We start from the raw sequence: 6,048 nt of genomic DNA, 5'->3' as shown, positions 1-6,048 counted from the left end.
CTGCTGAGACAAAGGGCGCCATAGTTGCTGTAATGATAAAAGTGAGGACGTGAGGTAGCAGAAGAAAGGATGAAAGCAACAGAGACTTGTGTGTTAAGTGCACGATTATTAAAGAGGAGCTCAGATCAATGCGGGCGTATTAGAATAGGACCTGGCAGAGAGCGGCCCTTCATGTCCAGCCTGTGATACATGAAGAGGCCCATCTACCACTACGTCAGTGGCTCGTCACATGTCTGCCATCAGAATAATGTGCAGAATAGCACTTACCCCAACAACCCTGCTTGATTGTCTTCTGAGCTGACAGGTCGTCTTCTTTTTCTTAAAAAAAACAAGCTGTTAGAGGTGTTCATGCAGAAAAAGACCAAAAAGAAATGAAAGATTAGTGTATAGCTGTTGTCATGTTGTCAAACCGGTTTTATGAGGAGGTGCTTTATGTCCACATCTCACGCTTCTGTGCCAAAACGATTATTTTCCGTCTACTTTTCTCCCTGTGATTTCTTCCCGCGGCAGCACATCTGCTCAGGCGGAGTTAGGTTAAGTTGTGTTCTGAGGTCAGGGCTGCTCACTTTAAATCAGAGCCACAGGGCTTCTAGCTTGTATTTACTCCTGATAACCCAAAGGCCTCCACAGGGACTATCAGTTTAGCTGGTGTTGAGACCTCAGAGAGGGTCAAGGAGGACTGGGACTCATGATTCACACTTTTATGTGGAGATTTCACTTTGGAAACTAGTCAAACAGGATGTGAAAAGTATTTATTTCACAGCAGCTTACAGGAAACATGTCTGCTCTATTTAAAAAAACAAGTTTGGAGAATGCCTCATTTTAACTATTATGTTTTCAAGGTTAGGAATATGAGTTATTCAAAAATAGTCCCTGAAAATGCTTAGTTTTCAATAAGATCTAGTTCAGATCAGGAGAGGTTTTCTTTGAAAAGATAATTATGGCTGTCTGTACAGAAATCTTTCCCCCTGTCGCCATTTAAAAATATATATCAAAGACTTAGTTTTATATAGTGTATTTGTAGGTTTACCATCCTGTAATGTTGCTGATGATAATGTGTCAGCTTGAAATCAAAGTTAAAATGTTAAATAAACAAAATGACATTGATTCATGTGGGGATTTTGTTTCACAGTTGGATTTATAGTAACAATTTAGATGCGACGATAAAGAGTCTGCAAAGATCTCTTCAAAGTGCTAGAATTTCACTCTTTAAAAGGCGTACGAATCCTCAACACAATCACTCTTTCATTGAGCTGTTTACAAGTCTCAGAAGAGCTCTTGCACATGGAGGATGAGACTTTTTTGCAGTATTTAGCAAGAAGATAAACTCAGAGAATTTCAATTTTGTGGATTAATCATCAATGAGAGCATTGGATGTAATCTCCTCGGCTTGGAAGGGCAGAGCAAAGCAGCTGACCCTGGAAAATCTTTCACCAGGACCTGCCTCAGATTAGAACACACGCACGCAGACAGGACAACTTCCAGGCCACTGACGCTCAAATGTCCTGACTCATCTCCTCGTGCCTCCTGGTGCACTGCAGTACACCCCATCCTTGACATTTCTGTGCCATCTCCAACAATGCTCTGTGTGCACCCAATAAAATATCTGGTAACCAAATAAAGGGGTAAAGAATCTCTTCCTGGATTAAGCAGAGACGCTCTGTGGGCCGTAACGGAGATGTCAAGGTGAATGTGAAATGAGAAAAAAGGATCAATGGCCTTCATTATGAGGAGCAGGTTTCAGGAGACAGGCCAGAACAGGTCAGAGATTCCAATGGAAAGCTATGAATAGAGCGCCGTGGGAACCTACTGTCTGCCTCCTGTCGGTTTTCTCTGTATTGACACACAGGCAGAGCAGCTAAAGGTATGCTGAATGACTGAACGAGTGACAGGGCTATTGTACTTAGAGGACAGAAGCAGGAGGATTAGTCTCTCTTTGACACTGAGGGGGCTGAGATGGTCCAGTGTGTGGAGGGAATCTGTCATCAGCAGAGCTGCAGGTGGTCCAAAGGTCTGTGCGGGGCATACGACCCTGTGAGGCGAGAAAACAAGGCTAGTTTTCAGCTGGGAGCTGGATGATATTTACCCTGGGTAACCCTGGAATCTGATTCTCTACACCTTCCCTCCTCACCTCACATCTTTGTTATGGAGCCACTTTCACTCGTCCCAGCGGGCCTGAGCTCTGCAGTGAGGATAATAATGGTTTCCCCCCCTGCAGCTACGGGAAACAAGATTATGGCTTTTCAATTAGCGAGAAAAACTTTCGAAACATGCAAAGTAGCAATGCACCACACAAGGCCTACATTTCTTCCATTTTCGAACCCCTTGAAGCTCATTCAAAGGTGACCCGCGGATGACTGAATGCATTTCTGGGCCAAGGCAGCTCTGCTAAATCATGAGTCTCAGTAAAGTTTGGATGAGTGTCTTATAAGGGCGTGATGAGACAGGTCTAATAAAGATGACGGAGAGCTCTGCATGTCACCAGCCCCTGCCAGGAAACCCCAGTGATTAACGAGGGCCAGGACACCTCTGCTAATAAGACTCATCTCTTTAATTGGCTCTATGATATGACTGAGCAAATGGCCGGGGGTGCTGGAGCGTGTGCGCGTTAAACGTGTGTCCACGTCTGTCGGTTTGTGCATGCATGCAGGGGGTGTGCTGGGCGTGGCTGCATGTGTAATGCGCGGGCAGTCGGCCCATGCATGTGCCTGTGATTAGCTTTCTCACTTCCCTTCAGCGTGGATACAAGCCAGAGATGAGGTAGGAGAGCCTCATTAGAAAGAGAGCACTTCTATAGCTGGCCAAGATTTAACACCTCACCCAATAATAATTTATTCAATCTATTCTTAAGTATTGCATGCGCTGGTAGATAGGGGTTAGGTTATGTAAGAGTGCGACAGTGCCTAGTTTGAATGTGATATGATGATAATTATAAATCCAAGGGAGACGACAGATGGTGGGGTACTTTAAAGGTTCAGCAGGTAGAACTATTACTACTCTTCTGCTGCCAGATCAGTCCCCAGGAGAGCGAGGAGAGGGGGAAAAGGATTTTTTTTGAGCTAGTCAAAGACAAGAAGAGAGAGTGCAGACTCAGTGAAAGAGAGCTGGTCTTCGTTAACACACAATTCATCAGTCATGTGAGGTCAGGGAACCCTGAGGGGTGGTGTGTGACCCACCACCTCTCACCTCTGACCCCAGCCAGCACCTGGAGCTGAGGTATTTCCTCATAACATTTACTTGTAACATTTCGTCTCTGATTCACAACTGGCGGGCTGAGGACTTTCAGCTCAAAGGGTTGTAAATTGAAGTATCTGTAGTGCGCATCGCAGAAAAAATGTACCAGCCAGTCCACACGTTGGCCCTATTTGTAAAGCAGGGAGTGGTTGACCTTGGGTGAAAAGGGAGTGGACGGCACGGAGAGGAAGGAGGAAATGCAGAGAGGACAGGGAGGTACAGGAGACAGAATGGGAGGTGGAGGAGGGAGGTCAGGGTCACAGCTGCGATAAAGAGGTCAGGATGAAAGATGTTGCTTCAGTCCGGCCGTGAGGAAAATAAACATCCTCCTAAATATAGTTGGTTGTTGGTTGCTCATCTGTCACGGCTGTTGCTTCACCCAGGTGTGAGCAACTTTGCTCTGGATAACAAACCTGGAATCTGCTGACGTCTCTGTGCAAACTAATGTAAAAAATGTGTCCTCTAATCCCAACTTCTCAGGAGTTCATAGGCCCTTTGACAAACAGACTCAACGATTATCTTAACCCCCTCTAATAAATATGACAAGCCGGTCTTAACTTCATATCGGCCCCTGACCACTAAACCCTCAACTCTGACCTTTTACCCCAACACAAAGCTGGCGTCCTTACTTCACTCCATATGTCTTAATTTCCCGTGAAGAATTTCTCCTTTGCCGAGCAGGGCTGCTTTGAGGAAAGTTTTTTCCTTTTTTTGACTGGCTGATTGACAGATTGCAGCGTGAGCGAGCCCAAATGCTCAAGGCAAATAAGACAAGCCGGAACGCACACCCCTGCGCCTCCGTCTGCCTATCTTTCATTCTCTGTTTCTCTCTATGCCCCCTCACTTCTTCCGGTGCCCCTCCTCCCTTTATTTATGCCTGCAGAGCCACTTTGTTGTGCTTTTAGTGGCTGGGTTTGTAGATGGAGCAGATGCTGGAGCTGATATTCCCTGATCCTGCAGCGAGCCGAGATAAGAGCAGATTTATGCCAGAGTGAGGGAGCATGGGAGTAATTGCTGAGGCTTTGATGATGCGGCTGAGAGCACTCGTGTACCCTCGGCTTCTTACTAACAAGGACATCCTCAGATTTAGGAGTTTGTCTCCCTGGGTTTAAAGTGTGTTTTTTTTGGTGTATATCTCATGTTGCCAAAGGTGTGTTTGTGCAACAGTGCGTGCTGGGGTGCAATGCTTCCTTTATGCTCAGTATGTGCACTCGTGTGTACATTAGCTGTGATAATTCTTGTTTTGTTCTAAAGGCGTGTCACAATTACAACATCATGTATGTGTGTGTGTGTGTGTGGGCATTACGCACTATAGTCCTCCTCCAGGATTTTTATGGCCTCTTTATTTATAGCTCTACAGACTCATGTTCAGCTGAAAACATATGACATAATCAGGATGACAGATAACATTCTATCTACAGATAAGGTTATCTCAATGTGATTTTCTATGGTTCAGATATAAGTGTATTTTCCCAGGAACAGATGATAGGAACCAGGAATGGATTATGGAACGGGCATACCAGGCACAGACCAGGGACCCAGAGTGTCAGGGGCCCCTCTGGCCTTCACCTATAAAGTGACACTCAAAGGGGCACATAGCAACCAGGAAGAGACTCAAAATGACAACAGAGAAACATAAAACGACTACAATGACATGCAAAACAGCTGTGAAGAGACACAAATAGACTCACGGCTACGAAAAAAGGCAAAGCAACCACAAATCACTCAGAACAACCACAAAGAGACACAAAATGACAACAAAGACACACAAAACAGCCACAAATGACCTCAAAGAGACATAATGATTGAATGAGGCACACAAAATGCCAAAACAGACAGAACAGGAACAAAGAGACACAAATGACCACAAAGAGCCGAAAAAGGAAGGTACACTATATGACAACAAGGAGACACAAAACATCAACAAACACACACACAATACAACCAAAAAGGTACAACCATGACAAAAAAAGAAACACAAAACAATCACAAAGACACACAACCACAAGTTGATACACAACCACAGAGAGATGCACAATGACTACAAGGAGACAAAACTACTACAAAGACACACAACAGGACAAAAATGATTGCAAAGGTATACAAAATGACAACAAGGAAACACAACATCAACAAACATACGCAACACAACCAAAAAGAGACAATAAATTACTACAAAGTTACACAAAAACAAAGAAATCAAAACAACCACAAAAGACACACTTGACACAAACCAACAGCAAAGAGACACACAACATCAACAAAGACACACAAGCTACACAAATTGTCACAAAGAGACAAAAAATTACAACAAAGTGATACACAACCACAGAGATGCATAACCACTACAAAGAGACAAAATGACTAGAAAGACACACAAAGAGACAAAAATGATTGCAAAGGTATACAGAATGACAACAACTAGACACAAAATAACTAAAGAGACATACAATTACTAGAGAGAGACATTGAAGACTACGGAGACACACAGCAACCACAAAGAGACACAAAATGACAACAAGGAGAAACAAAACAACTGCAAAGAGAGGCACAACATTCACAAACACACACAAAACAACCAAAAAGGTGCACAGAATGACCACAAAAACACACAAAATCCCTTCACATGTACAAAAAACAACAAGACACAAAACAGCCACAAAGAGACAAAGGTCATTACAAAGGTACACAAAACAACAACAAAGACACACAAACAACCACAGAGAGATGCATAACGACTACAAGGAGACAAAATGACTACAAAGACACACAAAGAGACAAAAATGATTGCAAAGGTATACAAAATGACAACAA

Source organism: Centropristis striata, chromosome 12 (genome assembly GCF_030273125.1).
Source record: "Centropristis striata isolate RG_2023a ecotype Rhode Island chromosome 12, C.striata_1.0, whole genome shotgun sequence".
Taxonomy (NCBI): Eukaryota; Metazoa; Chordata; class Actinopteri; order Perciformes; family Serranidae; genus Centropristis; species Centropristis striata.
The sequence above is the reverse complement of the archived record's forward strand: the minus strand, read 5'-3'. Positions refer to the sequence as shown.